This window comes from Mustela lutreola, chromosome 5 (assembly GCF_030435805.1).
Source record: "Mustela lutreola isolate mMusLut2 chromosome 5, mMusLut2.pri, whole genome shotgun sequence".
Classification (NCBI taxonomy): domain Eukaryota; kingdom Metazoa; phylum Chordata; class Mammalia; order Carnivora; family Mustelidae; genus Mustela; species Mustela lutreola.
Genome location: NC_081294.1, coordinates 52,539,138 through 52,556,023, shown reverse-complemented (window position 1 = coordinate 52,556,023; position 16,886 = coordinate 52,539,138). Strand labels below are relative to the sequence as shown.

Sequence of the window (16,886 nt, the reverse complement as noted above, 5' to 3'; positions counted from 1 at the left end):
CCTAAGAAAGACCCATTATGTGTAGTAAAGCTTTTCACGCCGCATGTCTAACACTATCAGTCTCAAGATCCAAAACAAAGTCTGGGGTGGAGGTGGGGAGTCCATCCTATCTCTGTGAGATAATCAGGACATCTTGTAGGTTTTATTTCTAAAATGGGACAATAATATTTTTTATAGTTATTAAGAAGGGGAATAGAAATTCAGAAGAGATTAACACATTGTATAAAAAGTCCCATTTCTTACTGCAAAGTGGCATGGACACATGCAGGATCTTTGGGCTTTCAGATAATAGTCTCCTAAAAGTAAATTACAAAGAAATAATAAAGGAAATCAAAAATTTATAAAAACATTAACTGAAAAGATTAACAGTAGAACAGTCGTTGACTATTGCTAGTTCTACTTTAATGCCACAGAATAGAAGCAAAGTAAAAATAATGAACAAATTTCCAAATTACGTCTCCATATCCATCATTTGTGAAGCCTGAAACTCTAGTGGTTGATTTTGGCCTTTCATTAAATAGAAATTATGTGTGTATTTTCCACTGATTTAATTAAGAGTCTTCACGAAAAACTCTCTTGTTAAGAAAAGCACTAGAATGGTATGAAGGAAACATAACAACCAGATTTTACATAGTTAAAAAATTAAATCCTCATACCTCCTTTTTATTGCATTGTTTTGCTTATTTTATTTTATATTTTATTTTTGTTTTCAGTATAGTTAACCTACAGTGTTATATTACTTGCAGGTGTATGATACAGTCATTCAGCACTGCCATACAACAATTGGTGCTCATCACAAGTGCTTTCTCTTTATCCCTATCACTGTTTCACCCACCCTCCCATCTGCCTCCCTTCTGGTACCATCAGTTTGTTCTCACTGAAGAGTTTGTTTCTTGGCCTTTCTCTCTCTCTTCCTCTTTTTTTCCTTTGCACGATTGTTTTATTTCTTAAATTCCACATATGAATGAAGTCATATTGTATCTGCCTTTTTCTGACTGACTTATTTCTCTTAGCACAATACTCTCTAGCTCCATCCATGTTGTTGCAAATGGCAAGATACCATTCTTTTTTATGGCTGAATAATATTCCATTGCATATATAAATATACCACATCTTCTTTATCTATTCATCAATTGAGGGACCCTTGGGGTTGCTTCCATCCCTTAAATATTATAAAGAATATTGTTGTAAGCATAGGAGTGTGTGTATATCCCTTCAAATTAGTGTTTTTGTATTTTTTTTTGGTAAATACATAGTAGTGCAAATACTGGATCCTACAGTAGTTCTACTTTTAACTTTTTGAGGAACCTCCATATTGTTTTCACAGTGGTTGCATCAGTTTGTACTCCCACGAACAGTGTAAGAAGATTGCTTTTTCTCCACATCCTCATCAACACTTGTTTCCGGGGGCTGCCTTGGTGGCTCAGTCATTAAGCATCTGCCTTTGGCTCCAAGTTGTGGATGCCAGGGTCCTAGGATCAAGCTTTACATCTGGTTTACTGATTGGTGAGAAGCCTGTTTCTCCTTCTCCCACACCCTCTGCTTGTGTTCCTTCTCTTTCTGTCTCTCGCTCTGTCAAATAAATAAAATACTAAAAAAACAAAAAACAAAACTCACTTGTTTCCTATGTTTTTGATTTTAGCCATTTTGACAGATGTGAAGTGATATCTCATTGCAGTTTTGATTTGCATTTTCCTGATGATGAGTGATGTTGAACATCTTTTCATGTGTTTGTTGGCCATCTAAATGTCTTCTTTGGAGAAATGCTGTTCATGTCTTCTGTCCATTTTTTAACTGGATTATTTGGGTTTTGGGTGTTGATTTATATAAGTTCTTTATATACTTTGGATGATAGTCCTTTACTGGATTACAAATATCTTCTTCCATTCAAGAGGTTATCTTTTAGTTTTGTTGATTGTTTCCTTTGCTTGTACAGATTTTAGTTTGTTGTAATCTTGGTAGTTTATTTTTCTTTTATTTCCCTTGCCCCAGGAGACATATGTAGAAAAATGTTGCTATGGCTGATGACAGAGATGATTGCCTGTGTTCTCTTCCAGGATTTTGATGGTGTTCTGTCTCACATTTAGGCCTTTGATCCATTTTGAATTTATTTTTATGTATGGTGTAAGAAAGTGCCAAGTTTCATTCTTTTGCATTAGATGACTAGTTTTCCCAATACCATTTGTTGAAGAGACTGTTTTTTTCCTATTGGACATTTTTTCCTGCTTTGGAAATTAATTGATCCATATATTTGTGGGCTCTTTCTGGGTTTTCTATTCTATTCCATTGATCTGTGTGTCTATTTTTATGTCACTACCACACTGTTCTAATTACTACAACTTTGTAATAGAACTTGAAGTCTAGAATTGTGATACCTCCAGCTTTGTTTTCTCTTTCAAAACTGCTTTGGCAATTCGGGATCTTTAGTGGTTCTGTATTAATTTTAGGATTTTTTGTTCTAATTCTGTGAAAAATACTGCTAGTGTTTCAATAGGGATTTCATTAAATGTATAGAGGCTTTGGGTAGTATAGGCATTTTAACAATATTTGTTCTACAATCCATGAGCATGGAATGTCTTTCCATTTCTTCACACCATTTTCAATTTCTTTCACCAGTGTTGTATAGTTTTCAGGGTACAGGTATTTTCCACTTTGGTTAAGTTTATTCCTAGTTTTCCACTTTGGTTAAGTTTATTCCTAAGTTTATTAGTTTTGGTACACTTATAAATGGGATTATTGTCTTCATTACTCTTTCTGATGCTTTATTAGTAGTGTAAGGAAATGCAACAGATTTCTACACATTGATTTTGTATTGTGATTTTACTGAATTCATTTATCAGTTCTCGTGGTTCTTTGATGGAGTTTTTAGGGTTTTCTGTATAGAGTGTCATGTCATCTGCAACTGCTGAAAGTTTTACTTCTTCACTATCAATTTGGTTAACTTTTATTTATTTTTGTTGTCTAATTGTTTTGGCTAGGATTTCTGGTCCTATGTTGAACAAAAGTGGTGAGAGTGGACATCTTTGTCTTATTCCAGACCTTAGGGGAAAGCTATTCTTCACCAGTTCTTCACCATTGAGAATGATGTTCACTGAGTTTTTCACAGACAGCCATTATTCTTGAGGTATGTTCCCTCTAAACCTACTTTGTTGAGGGTTTTTTCATAAATGGATTTTGAACTTTGTCAAGTGCTTTTCTTATCTACTGAAATGATCATATGGTTTTTATCTTTTCTTGTATTGATATGATGTACCACATTGATTGGTAAATATTGAACAGTGTTTACATCCCAGGAATAAATCCAACTTGATTGTGGTAAATGATGTTTTTTTAATGTATTGCTGGATTATGTTTGCTAGAATTTTGTTGAGTATTCCCACATCTGTGTTCATCAAAGATAATGACCTGTAGTTCTCTCCCTCTTTTTTTTTCTTTTTTTCTTTTTTGTGGTGTCTTTATCTGGTTTTGTTATCAGGGTAATGCATACCACCTTCCTAACACCCTTGGGAAAAGTATCATAAACTGCTAAATTATACAATCTCTTTTAACAGTTATCTCTATAGAATTTATGTACTAATAGTGTAAGACATGTACTAGGGAGACAACATAGTTGAAGTAAGTGAAGTAACTTAACAATTTTAAAAAGTGGGCTTGTGATTTTACAAGAAGCTATTTGGTAATCCTTACAAATTTTACCCAGTGGCTCACCTGTTACTATAAGTTCATAATGCCAGGCAATATAGTTCACCCTTGAACAACACAGAGTTTAGGGACACGGACTCAACTGCCCCCCTCAACATACCATGCAATGAAAAATCCATGTATGAGGGATCCTGGGTGGCTCAGTCTGTTGACTTTCTGACTCTGGATTTCACCTCGGGTCTTGATCTCAGATTTGTGGGATCAAGTCACATGTCGGGCTCCACACTGAGCGTGGAACATGTTTGGGATTTTCTCTCTTCCTCTGCCTTTACCCCCACAACTCCAGTTGTGCTTTCTCTCTCAAAAAAGAAAAAAAAAATCCATATATAACTTTTTAATAACCCAAAACCTAACTACTAATAGCCTGCTATTGCTCAAAAATCTTACCAATAACATAAACAGTTAACACATATTTTATATATTATATAATTATATATTATATTCTTAAAGTAAAGTAAGCTAGAGAAAAGAAAATATTGTTAAGAAAATTATAAGAAAATTACATTTACTGTACTCTATTTATAAAAATAAATCCACATACAGTGGACATACACAGTTCAAACCCTTGTTTAAGGGTCAACTGTTTATTTCATGCTTTATAGTTTTAAAAGGCCAGGAAAACAATCAGATAAGCAGGAAAAATATTATAAAAGTAGCAGTCTTTTTATATTTATTTATCCAATTTAGTTAATATACTTTGTTTTAATTGTAACATAGATATACAAAATTATTGGATATATGGTTAAAAACCAAGAACATTGCAATCTGGCAAATGAAAATATGCCTTGCTTTCTTGAACTCTTCATCTTTGAAATTGCTTTTCTCAATGAAATTACATCTAATCCATCAATTTGATTAAGCCATCTGGTGTCACATTACTTGGACTGAAATGAAAACCGTTTTCTTCAAGGAAGTTAACTCTCAGTGCTCTACTTCTAAACTGGTGTAGTCTTTTGAAGTAGGTGGTTTCTTGCAGGTTGTATGCAAAAATCCCAAAGTAATCTTGCCATATATTCCTGGAAGTTCCAATTCCATTCAGTTTTGGAAAAATAAACAAAAGAACCACAAGGAGATGCATTCACTAGGATGGCTAATATTAAATAACAACAAATGTTTTATGGATACAGAACAACTGGAATCCTCATACATTTTTTTATGGGACTGTTTAGTCTTATAACATACTAGGAAAATTTCTGATTTTTTTAAATAAAATTAAACATATATCTACCCTACAACCTAGCAATTCCACTACTAGAAATATACCCAAGATGCATGAAAGCATATGCCCACAAGTGATTTGAAAGACAGTGTTCACATATACTTTATTTGTAGAAGACTTAAACTAGAAAAAAAGTTAACTTTTCATCAAAAAGTAGATTAACAAACTTAGGTATATTTTTATAAGAAGGTACTATTCAGAAATATAAAGGAATAACTAATATGCACAATAACATGGATGAATCTTAGAAACATTATCCAAGTGACAGAAGCCTTACACAAAATAATATACATTGTATATTTCCTTTTATATAACATTCTAGTAGTGGTGGAACTCAACTATGGTGACAAAAGTCACCAAAGTGATTATCTCTGGGGAGATGATGGATAGAATTCCCTGGGCAGGGACACGAGGGAACTCTCTAGGGGTGATAATGTTGTATCTCTTGAAATTGGTTTGCATTACACAAGTGTATGCATTTGTGACATAATGGCACACTCATGATTTGTGCATTTCCCTGTTTAGAAATTTTACCTCTGAAAATGAGTATGGATTAAGATAGTGATGGATAAATGAATTATAGGTTGAAAAGTAAATACAAAAATATATGTCATATTAATGTCCATCAATTGAAGGGGAAAGAGAAAGAAGGGGTATGACTTTAAACTAGTTTTCAACATGAAATTACATAGAAACATTACTAAAGGTTCTGTCTCTTGTGATCTTAATGTCAAATTAAAATTAAAGTACAATAACTTAAAATTGTGTTTTCAACCAGAAACATGGGCCAAGAGTTTGATACAAAAAACTGGGGACTATTAGTTTAAAGACAGCAAAAAATAAATAGATAATATGCTAGGAGGAAATTCAGATATTCTCAATAATTTTGGTGAGATTCTCTATTATAAAGATAAATTGAGAAGAAAGGATATCATAACAGTGTCACACTAACAATAAAATAACTGGTGTTTGTAGCACTAGTTTAAAACAAAAAACAAACAAAAAAGCCTGTGTTGTCCTTGTATGATTACTTATAATTTGATTTTAACATTGTAACATTACAAATGAACCTAGATTTTTATGTCCCATGTATATGAGAACATACTATTTTTCAATTATACAAACCCACTGACTTCTAATTCTGACCTGATCATAGCTACAAACATCTTGAAATTCTGAATAACATAAATTATTTTGGAAGCAAAGTCAGAATTTAAAAAAATAAAAAATCTATAGGTGACATAAATAAAGAGTAAACAATAGCTACACAGCAAGAGAGGAGTGGGGACCAGAGTTATCTATCATTTTAATCTAGGACTTTAGAATTAACAAATGACCCAGGAATAAGAGAGAAGTCACTGGTCTAAATAGGAACTAAGACCCCTGCTTCAAGTCCTGTCACAGGATGGACTATTTTTCCTAGCTGCTTGGGATACTCTGTGGAAAATGTATACATCCCTGAATGATCTTAGACATACTAATTTTCCCCTTCTGAGTCTCCCAATTTCCTTATTCACAAAATGGATGTTGTAGTTACCAATGGTTGGGCAGTTTTTATCAACAGTGGAATCTCTTTTGTTGGAGGATAGAAAAATACTAGATTTAGTAGGTAGTCCTAGAATAATCAGCAGGAAACTCAAGAAAGCTTAGGGAGAGAAAAGAAGGCTGGACAGAATATTGAAATCCTTATAACCACAGGAGTGAGGTAAATGAGAGTATAAACAAACAGCTAGTTCTTTTGAGTGGCTGGTCTTTTATAGGCTATCCGTCAAAGTTGGTGGCTCCATATCACCTGCCTCTATGAGTTACTTGTTCTCATATTTTAGTCTCCCATTTTATGCCTGTTGAATTTCCTACCAGTGTCTTAAATATTTTTATCATCTTTTTTTCCTATCCCATCATACTTGTCCAAATGTGTCAACAAAAGATTAAGGTCCAAAATCCTAATGGGCTCAAGTCCTTTCCTCATATAACTAATGGTTCCCTCCCTGTTTTGCCTACTGTCCTCAGCCATACTGCATCTGGAGTAGCCAAAGTCATAGACTTTGCTCTTTCTGCTCCCTCTGCCCTTAATACTCTCCCCATGGATTTACTGCAAGACCCTCACTCCCACTCAGTAAAGGTTTTTACTCAGATGTCACTTCATCAAAGAGGACATTCTGATCACACCAGCTTAAATAACATCTCCATTGCCTTTCAGTTTAGTTATCCAAAATTAACGCAATCAATACATCAGCATGTATTCTATTAGCATGAGAGGAGAACTTATCTTTCTTGGTTTTTACTTGATAATAGTTACGGCCATGTGTGTGATTATGAAAATTGAGATATACCCATCTGACTATGTAGAGGGTTCCTGTCTTCCTTATGGTACAAATAAATCATGCTTGTATACTACTAAAGGCACATGTACTAGTAGAAAGAACAAAGTGAGCATTCCTCTTCTGACTGAACCTCCTCCCTCACACCCATCTATCCGCCCTCCCGTCCTTCCTCCCTCTTTCCTTTTTTCCTCTCCCATTTGCCCTTCCTCTCTTTCTTTCCCATACTTCAAAGATGACATGTAGTGCTGAGATCAGCATTCTCAAGAATTTGTGTAAACACTTCCATGTTTTAAAATTTAAATGTATTATGTATCCGTATATATATGGCTCTTATATGTATGCTTTTTTTACATAAGGAATGTAAACACCAAATGCAACTTGGTGAATAAATCTGCATGTCTATATAATTTTGCAATGTGCTTTTCTCACTTAGCAATATTTTATGGATTTTTAAAAATTTTTTTATATATCAATGAGCTTAGATCTGTTTCATTATTTCAGCTGCTCCATGGTAAACTATTACATGGATATACCAGGCTTATAATAATCAGTTTATTTAAGGTTGCTTTCACTTAGGTTATCATATATATATATCTGTTACATATACATATATATATATCTGTTAAAATTAGGTTATCATATATATATATGAGATATCTCATATATATATCTCCAATCTTATATATATATATATATATCATATATATATTATATATATATAGATAGATAAATAGATATCCAATCTTAAAAAATGCAGCAGTACATACATTATATATTATATAAAATTTTACAGGTCCTTTACAAAATTATACTATGTTGCAGTACTACAATAAATGGATCAGAATAGAGATTTCTGGAAAGATCAGATAGGTAGATAGATGGGTAGATGATAGATCACTTTATGGCAGAAGTAGCAGGCACTTTAATGTGACAAATAACTGATTAGGGAATCATTTTTGTTGGGTTAATTTTAAGCATATGAAATAACTTGCATCTTACTTTAAATCACAGGAAGTTAAATTCCAACCAGAATAATCACTTTAAAGTAAAAAGAAAAGTATAAAAGTATTATAGTAAGATATACAAATGTGGTTTTTAACTACTGTTTAGGAAAACTTTTTGAAGGAAAAGTACGTAAACAACAATTATGAATTAAAAACTTCTGTATGCTTTCATAATCATGAAGTTTAAAAAACAGTGGGCAAACTGAAAGAAGGTAAATACAACATCTGTGCATCGACAACAGAGGCTACATATGACCACCGCAAAATAAACACTTACAAATGAGTAAGACTGAAAAAGAAAACGGAAAGAATGAAAGAGGTAAAGGGTGAAAAATATACAGAGGATATGAACAGTCAGTTTACAAAAGAAATGTGAATGATCACATAGGTAAGGAGAAATACTGAACCTCATGAACATAAAGAAAAATGCAGTTTAAAGCATAGCAGCACAATTTCACACCTAGAAGATTAGAAAAAGTATTAAAAGGCTTCAAGAAATATGTATCAGCAGGAATAAGAAAACCATTTTTCTCTCATATTTTTCTGGTGGGAGCCTCAACTGATGTAGCCACTTTGGAGACAAATGTTAGTAGATAGGAAAATGAAGAGTAGGAATAGGATGAACACAACCACCCAGCACTTCTTTCTGATTATATACACTGCAAGCAGATTCTTCTTTGATTTGTCTGAGTTGGAAAAAAAAATACACATCAGTTCAGAGGATTTATAGAATCCCTGAAATCTCTTCATTAATATTCTAGGCTGTCCATTAACGTCTGCACCAATGACCTCTGGTGTAGAACTTCCCTGTTTGCAAACTGACATCATGTAATTACTATCCAGTGACAAACAGAGCCCTCATAAGAGACTGAGAACATCTTAGACATCTCAGAGCTACTTGTAGAGCAAGAAATGGGGCTTTCTCTGTTAAAATTTCACCCTTGGTGGAGTTCTAGCTGAGAGGTCGATGGCTGACTGCTATCCCTGGTGTTCGTGCCCCTCCAAAGTTCGTATGTTGAAACCTAATCCCAAATGTGATGGTAATTATAAGTGGGACATTTGGCTAGATCATGAGGATGGAGTCATTATGAATGGGATTAATGCCTTTATAAAGGCATTAGGTTTGTGCATGTGCATGTATGTGTGTGTTAATACCTATTCTTTAATGCCAACTAGGTCATTGTTTCTCAAATGCTTCATAAATTGGATCTTCTTCTTTTTCATACTAATTACTTAGAAGATTATAATCTTGGGCCCGATATTCAAAGATTCTGATTCTACAGATCTGGACTGGTATGTGGTAATCTGTATAATTTTGATGTATTCTGTGACCTTTTGCTATAACCATCTCCATCAGGATTTACCCTTTTGGTCTATCAGGAACATTTAGTCTATAGACCTTTTGGTCTATCAGGAACATTACAGTCTTCAGGATGGACCACCTTCACATCTCACCACATCTGCACCAATCTTTTGCTCCTTTCGTCATAATATTAAAGATGTTTTTCCTTCACCTATGGATCCCATTGCAGTTAGTCTCATTAAGAATCTGGATCATGGGGCGCCTGGGTGGCTCAGTGGGTTAAGCCTCTGCCTTCAGCTCGTGTCATGATCTCAGAGTCCTGGGATCAAGGCCTGCATCAGGCTCTCTGCTCGGCAGGGAGCCTGCTTCCCCCTCTCTCTCTCCACCTGCCTCTCTGCCTACTTAGATCTCTCTCTCTGTCAAACAAACAAACAAACAAACAAAAAAGTCTGGATCATTAGTGATACAGTTTGTTTTCCTTGTCTTTGACTTGTTTTTTATGACTCTTTTCCAACAGTATTTAAACATGTAATATTCTCTCCCATCTTTAAAAGATAAAAACTTCTCTTCGCCTCTTTAGACCCCCTGGAGCTTTTTCTTATCTCTCTCCCTCCATTCAGAACCAAGTGTCTTAACGGAGTTGTCTGCAGTTGCTGTCTCCATTCTTTACCTTCTATTTGTGCTTTAGACAACTACAATCTGACTTCTGCCACCTCTACTCAGCTGAGACTGTTGGAGATAAAATCACCATTGACTTCTTTGCTACTAAATTCAATGGAAACTTCCCAGTCCCAGGTTTAGGTAAACTTTGTGTGGAACTTGATCTGTTCATTACCCTCTCCTTGCACTGCACTTTATTTCAGAGGAGGTGGGTGCTGTGACACCGCACACTTCTTGCTGAGTCCTTCTGAGCCTTTTTTATTGGATTTTCCTTTTGTTTTCCTCATATTTATATCCACTTTTTTTTTTTTTTAAGATTTTATTTATTTATTTGACATACAGACCACAAGTGGGCAGAGAGGCAGGCAGAGACAGAGAGAGGGGGAAGCAGGCTCCCCGCTGAGCAGAGAGCCTGATGCGGGGCTCGATTCCAGGTCTCTGGGATTATGACCTGAGCTGAAGGCAGAGGCTTTAACCTACTGAGCCACCGGGGCGCCCTTATATCCACTTTTTTTTTTCTTTTTTTATTCTGAATGTCATCCCTAAGTAATCCTGTCCAGTCCCTGATCTTCATGTACAGTTTTCTAATAATGCAGACAATATTTCCAGTCTGAATCTCACTCTTTGACTCCAGTCTAAATATCTGAGTATCTATTGCAAATCACAACCTGGATGGCAATACTGCCACTAAATATAGTAATCATAATAATTGAGAAATAACCGCAAATCAGGGTCTCCATTAAACCTATCTCATGAATTATCACAGCCTTATAAAGTAGGTTTAAAATAATGTCCCTATTTAAAGATGAGCAAACTGAGGCTTAGAGTTATTTAGTAAATTATTCAACATATACAACTAGAATCCTAGAATCCAGGTGTGTTTAATTCCGAATCCCACACTGCTAATCATTTTTTTATACCATAAGGTTAAATATGCAAGAGATTCTCCACAAAATCTCAAATCCGGAAGGTCCTAACCTGAAATCTTCCATTTGGCTTACTATCACAATGATTTTCCACTTCTCCATCAATTCATACAAGCAAGAAACTGGACTTTTTGGCTTATAGAGCATCTCTAATAAATAACAAATTTTATAACTTCTGTTTTCTTAATATCTTAAAAATGTAGGAATTTCTATCTACCTCTCCTCACTGTTTACAACACAATTACCGCTCTCCTGAATCAGGCATGTAGCTTCCTAAAGGTGTCCCTGCTTCAGGTCATGACCCCTCCAATCTATTTTTCACAAGCCAGTCTGAATGATTTTCTGAAGTCAAATCCGATCATGTCACTTCCTTGCCTACTTGAAGCCTGTCACTGCCATTCCACTGCCCTCAGGATAAACTCCTTACCAAGGCAATGCAAGGTCATTAGAGAACTAACATCTCCTTACATCTATGGCTCCTTCCAAGAAAACTACTCACTTTATTCTCAACGCCAACCCAAGTAGGCTGTGCTTCATTTCAATTCTAAAGTTTTAGCAGATTTTTTTCTCCCACCTAAAAAGTATATCCTTCTTCCCCCATTCAGTGGACCCTTCACAATTCAACTTTGATGGAGCTTCCTCTTGAAAGCCTTCTCTCTCCTACCAAGATCCTACTACATTCTCCCAGAGTGCATGGTTGTTTCCTTATAGAATTCATCACACTACCTTATCATTAGTCATTTTCTTACCTGACTCTGTCACTGAACTGTACATCCCTTCAATGGTGGCATCAGGACAGTAGTTTAGTTTAGTTTTCCTCAGAAGCAGAGTCTGAGGGAAGGAATCAAGTACAAATTTTGGAGGTGATCTCTGGACACACTGGAGGCCAAGTGAAGAAGTGAGAGAGGGAAGGGAAGGTAGCCAATGAAAAGCTCAAATGCATTACCATTGTAGGTTAGTGGAGCTTAATATGCTGAGGTCCTCTGGGAGCCATTGTAAAATCTGTATCTCAGAGTTATCCCAACCTAGGAGAGAGTTTGTGTATTTACATACTTTCATAGTTGCCCTGAACGTGAAGTGGTAACACTGACTACCCCTCAATCCTAGACAACCCAGAGTGGTTAATCACCCTGACCACCAGCTCCTACCAGATACTTGTTGAAGGCATCTAAGGGAATGGCAGGTGAGTAGAGGAGAGAATATTAACTCCCTGACACTTCTAGCTTGCTGTGTAGACAACAAAATTAATTCCACTGATCCAAGAGCCCTCAATCAAAGAAGTTTAGGAGCTGGCAATTGAAAGTAAAACGATTATACACTGGATATGGGTGATGAATATGAGTCTCCATAGCAATTGCTTCAGCCTTGTTCACTGTTCTAGACTTAATGCCTCCCAGTGTCTGGCACATAGTAGGTACTCAAAAATATTTATTAAATAGGTTTATATATAAATAAGTTACGTGTGTGTGTGTGTGTGTATGTATTTATATATATAAATTTAACAAGGAAGCAAATTTCTGTGATTTGTTTATTGTTCTGTCCTCAGTATAGAGCATTAATTCTAGCTCTTAGCAAATGATTAATGTTTTGAATGAATGAGTAATTAAGTGAGTGAAGCAGATGATCCTTAAGGTCCTCGTAAGCTGTGAGATTCTAGAATATTTAAAAAATCAATATGTACCTTCCACAGTATCTTCTTCAAACACATCACGTTATCTGTGTGAGTACTGTGGAGAGCAAAGCACACTATTTAATCATCCTTAACCAGTTCACATTAGGGAAGTGGAATGTTGGCAATGTTCTTTCATCAGCCTCATAGCGGACTGACTGTGACTAACTGAACAAGGGCCACCATGACCCAATTTTGGGGCCCTGCCACTTCAGAAATATTTAAAACACACTGTGGGATGTTGGAACATAGATTGACTGTTGCCACCTGAGCTCCAATAATGACAGAAGTATAAAGAGAATGCCAGTACCCAGAGCTATTATTCTGGTGCTTCTTGTGAGCATTTTCTGTATTTAAAAAAAAAAAAAAATGGAATTGAAAGGGAGGGGTGGGTGTGGAAGAAGCTGAGTCTTCAAATAGCTTTCTGAAATGCCATCTGAAAAGGAAAGGCTTTGAGGAAAGGACTGTGGGAATGTGTTTAAACAACAGTGGAAAGTGGGTGCACTCTATTTCTGTTCTTTAGAACATTTAGCGTTTTAAAAATATTTTTTGTTTATTTGTTTTTTGTTCTGGTTTATTGTCTATGTACCACTGTCCTGTGCATTACTGGTAGGGATTTTTTAGGTAGAATTTCTTGTTCTCTAAGAAAGCTCTTTCTTACCCTGACCACATATAATGTAATCTAAAAATTCTTATTTTTATGATAGCAATTTTCTAGTTTAATAACATATCCCTTTCCTGATTATTAACTCATGTGCACAGCTAAGGATTTTAGAAAACTCAGAAGGTGATTTTATTGGCATTTTTTTTATCTATCATCTACCTATCCATCCATCATTTCATAATTATATATTCTATCTACCAAATTTGGAAGTTATCTTGAGGATTTTCTGACTTAAAATACATTACAGTACACACTAAAAATTTATTTTGGAGGCCAAGAGTTAGGATCCCAGAGAAATTGCTGGTTGTGATTTCCTTTAAATGTAGTGACTTTGTAACTTCTTCTTAAATGGGTGGCAAAGCACTTGATTCTTACTGGATAACACTTTGGGAGCTGGCTTTCAAAGCATCTGAGATCTAGGCACAGCTAGAGGGTCGAGTGACTCTGGTCAGAGGACATGGACCCATAGCTATTAGAACAGTGAATAGAGAAAACAATTTCAGGTCACATATCACAAAGGCAGTTAATTATTGTGTACCTAGTTCTCTGTCAGCAAATGTATATAGCATGCATGAGGGAAAGTAGCATTTAGAATTTCCTCATTTGGTGGTGCTTGGCTGGATCAGTCAGGATGACTCCTGTTCTCAGGGTCATGAGTTCAAATCCCACATTTGGGGTAAAGATTACTTAAAGTAATAAAGTAAAGTGGCAAAGGTTATGTATACTTACCCCAATTTTTAAAAAATTAAAACAAAAAGAATTTCATTTGGTAAGGGTTCATGATTCTCTCCTTTTTTTTTTTTTTTTTTTTTGTTAAGATAGAATGCACATGCCTCATGCATATACACATGAGCTAGGGGGGAGTGACAAAGGGAGAAGGAAGCAGACTCCATGCCCAGTGTGAAGCCCAATGGAGCGTTGAGGCAAGACTCAATCTCAGGACCCTGAGATCATGCCCAGAGCCAAAATCATGAGTCAAGCACTTAACCAAGCCACACAGACATACCCGATTCTCCTAAATTAAGAAATGAAGGCTACTGTATGACTACAGATATACATATAGGTATATTTTCCACAACAATTGGATTATTCTGTTCATACATCTTATAGAATATTTTCCAACTATTAACATGTAAGTTTTTCTACTTGCAATTACATAGTTAAAACTTCTCATCACTTAAAAAATGCATTTAGTAAAGTAACGAATATAAACTTAAATAAACATAACAATTGGTCTACTGATACTCCAGAAAGTTTATCCATTCCCTTCATTTTTTTTTTTTTTAAAGGCAGTGTTTATACTTGGGATGTTATGTGAAATTCTACTCACATCTTATATAAGTTATAGAAAGTAAACCTGGAATTAATGTGGTCCAAATTTCTCCTGAGAATATTTTGAGTCTTTTCCTCTTTTCCTTGAGGTCACAATGCTGGTTAGCTGCAAAAACAGAGTTAGAATAAAACTGATTTGATTTTCTTTGAAGAGTCTTAATATTGTGCCTCTGGCTTAAAATCCAACAGTTACATTTTATTTTGATGGTATATTAATATCTATAGATATAAATGAATATAGAAAATGTATATATGTAATTATATCCCTTTAAGTAATTTTGAGTCTTTTCTAAAATAACTACATAAACTGAAAAGGACATTGATCAAGTAATTTTCACAAAATGACCTATCCATGTACCCAGAATACAGAGCAGAAAATGGTATTATCTGTTCCCAGAAGAATCGTCTCCTTTCCCATCCCCATAAGAATTTTCCTTCATTAACATAGATTAGTTTGAATTCTTTTTGAATTTTATATAAGTGAAACTCAAAATATTCTCTTTTGAGTTTAGCATTTTGCTCTATATTATACATGATTATACATGTGGATTAATTCATGTTGTTATTTGTAATTGATCTGGTTGTCATAAATTATGTAGTGTAAAATATGCTGTTGTGTATATTCTACAGCTTTTTTTACTCATTCTGTAGTTGATAGGCATTTGAGTGGTTTCAAGACATAAGCTATTAAAAAACAGTGCTCTGAGGGGTGCTTGGGTGGCTCAGTCAGTTAAGCGTCTGCTTTTGGCTTGGGTCATGAACTCAGGGTCCTGGGTTTGAGCCCCATGCAGGGCTTCTGCTCAGCAGGAATTCTGCTTCTCCCTCTCCCACTTCCCATGCTTCTGTGTGTGCATGCTCTCTCTCTCTCTAATTAATAAACAAATCTTAAAAAAAAATAGTGCTCTGACTAATCTCTTTAAAAAATAGAAATATACACATATATACACATATGGGTATTTTAAATAAAAATTTCACAAATCATAGTGAGTGGCATTCATTTTACAGGTTTTATTTAGAAAATTCTTGTCTCTCAACTACCTATTATGGGTGAGGACTTTTTTACACTTTAATAAAAATTGGGAGGTAAAAACTGTAGCCCCCACTTTTAAGATGTTTATAGCTTTTCAAGGAAGGTCATATCATGTATACATTTTGTAAATTTGGAAAGGGTAAGGATTTTGCTACCAGATCTCTATTTCTGAATTAATGATTTTCACTTGCATAGTAAATTTCCAATTTAATACCTTTTTGGCATTATTTTATATGTGGACCATGTGCATTGGTTTGTAATAATTTTTTTAGCATAACTCATTGCAAGCCTGAAAGCCATAACTTTCATGGCAGTAGAAGCAATTTCTTTTTTTGCTTTAATAAATAGTGCTAATTCCCTGCTGCCAAACTAGGGAGGTGAATAATATATTTTTGTGTTTATTCATTTTTTTTCTAGTTTTCATTTAAATTCTAGTTAGCTCACATACAGTGTAATATTAGTTTCAGGTGTACAATTTAATGAGTCAACACTTACATACAATACCTGGTGTTCATCACAACAAATTCTCTACCCATCATCCAATTAATCCATGCCATGCTCACTTCCTCTCCAGTAACCATTCTAAGAGCCTATTTAGCCAGGGTGGCTCCATCTCGGTTGGACAGCCATTTTGTTGTTTATGCAGTAAAACTTAAACTGACCCTGTACACCCCTCCCCCCTCCCCCAGGGGACTTACTTAAAGGCAAGTCCAGGAAACCAGTAAAATATGGTGGACCAGTCCCTGATAACAGAGCCCAAATACAAGGGTGGGTCAGGTCAGGTGGAGATAATAGAGCCTGAATGCAGGGATGAGTAGGCCAGGTGGAGACATCCAATCTGTGGAGCGTGCATACTGTCTCCCTAGCTTGCAAGGAGTGTGGGCCCCACCTTTTGGGTGCCTTTTGGGCACCAATTCTGACCAAGGTGATAGGCTAGGTCAAATATCTACTATAGGGTAAATTGTAATTCAATTGGCCACCCGTGTGTGACCTAGCATAACTATGCAACTTTCTCTGTGTGTTACGTTCTCAGTGGCCACCTGTGTGTGGCCA

General features: G+C 35.4%; 1 long non-coding RNA gene across 11 annotated transcripts in view; it reads left to right on the top strand.

The window, feature by feature from the left end:
• Positions 1-16,886, top strand: part of LOC131831869 (uncharacterized) — a 43,263-nt gene that overhangs the window by 1,614 nt on the left and 24,763 nt on the right. For 7 of the 11 annotated variants that reach the window (XR_009353832.1, XR_009353835.1, XR_009353834.1 and 4 more), the window contains exon 2: positions 2,979-3,124. The exons of 1 other annotated variant lie outside the window; for it this stretch is intronic. This is a non-coding gene — a long non-coding RNA (uncharacterized LOC131831869). Of the gene's footprint in view, positions 1-2,978; positions 3,125-9,425; positions 9,543-16,886 lie in introns of all 11 variants that reach the window. 3 more of the 11 variants (XR_009353837.1, XR_009353840.1, XR_009353838.1) reach the window with 2 other exon arrangements.